We start from the raw sequence: 1,560 nt of genomic DNA on the forward strand, positions 1-1,560 counted from the left end.
CTGAGAAGCAATGATGTCAGTCTAGTGACTAAGGTACAAGTAATCTAGGATATAGTCTTTGCAATTACATGTTATGGATCAGAGAGTTAGACAATGACTAAGGATGATAGATGAAGAATTGATGCCTTTGAGTGTGGGGCTGGAGAAGTCTTGAATACCATGGATCACCAAGAAAACAAACAGGTCTGTCTTGGAGAGGGTGAAACCAAATTTCTCCTTGGAGGCTAGGATTTTGAAGCTCTGTCACACATGGTCATGTGGTGAGGAGCGAACATTCCTTGGAGAAGGACATCATGCTTGGAAGGGTGGAGGGACTGTGCAGGAGAGGAAGATCTCAGATGAAACAGACTGATACAGTAACTGGGGCAATAGAAGTACTTGTGTCAGAATCAGAGAAACTGACTCAGGACAGGGCAGGCTTCAGAACTATGGGTCCCAGGTGACTCAATAGCACAAAACAACAACAACCTTTATAATAGAGAAAAAACTCAACTATAAGACAATTGGACATTCACATAAAATATCTGCAAATACAACTTACATCTTTCACTAAGATTAACTCAAATGGATCTTAGACGTAAAGGTACAATGCAAAACTCTAAGATATTTAGAAGGCAAACAGGAGAAAAGTCTAAGAGACCTTGGGTTTGGAGATGAGATTTTAGGTAGAATTTCAAAAGGACAATATATCAACAAACAATTTTTAAATTGGAACTTTATTAAAATTAAACTTTCTCTTTGAAAATGTTTTTATTATTAATTTCAATGAAAATTTACAGAAACCTTGGATTTCCATTCATTCATTGTTGCACTTTTCTCCCCTTCCAACCCTCCCCCTAGGACACTACCCTCTTGGAAAAGTAAAAGAAAAATTCTTTCATTGTTTTACATTCCCTCCCCCCAGGTCCATTCCACTATACAGGCTTCGCTCTGGACTCCTGTCATGACAAAAATCTCTAATAATTTTCCCTCTTATACAGTTTTCTCCCTCATCTGTTTCAATGCAGTATACATTATGAGATACTTCATTCAGCATAATGTCCTCCAGGGTCACCCAGTTTTAATAATATTGCATGAGTTCTTTGTTTTTCAATGCAGCATAGTATTCCATTGTGTGAATATACCACAGCTTCTCTGTCCATTCATTTGTTGTTGGGCACTTAGGTTGTTTCCAACACCTTGCTATTGTGAACAAAGCCGCAATAAACATGTGTGTGCATATATCTGCCTGGGTGGCAGTTACGGTCTCTTTGGGGTATATTCCCAGTAGTGGAATTGCTGGGTCAAATGGTATCTCTATTTGCCACTTTTTGAGAAAGCGCCACACCATCTTCCACATTGGTTGCACTGTTTTACACTCCCACCAAGAGTGAATAAGGGTTCCAGTTTCTCCACAACCTCGCCAGCATTTGTTGCTTGCTTGCTGTTCTGTTAAATTTTGCAATTCTGACTGGGGTGAGATGCTATCTCATAGTTGTTTTGATTTGCATCTCTCTTAGAGCTAGGGATTTTGAACATTTCTTCATGTGCTTGTTAGCCATCTGAATGTCTTCTTTGGTG

This window comes from Elephantulus edwardii, unplaced genomic scaffold, assembly GCF_000299155.1.
Source record: "Elephantulus edwardii isolate Elephantulus edwardi_28Jun2011 unplaced genomic scaffold, EleEdw1.0 scaffold00263, whole genome shotgun sequence".
Classification (NCBI taxonomy): Eukaryota; Metazoa; Chordata; class Mammalia; order Macroscelidea; family Macroscelididae; genus Elephantulus; species Elephantulus edwardii.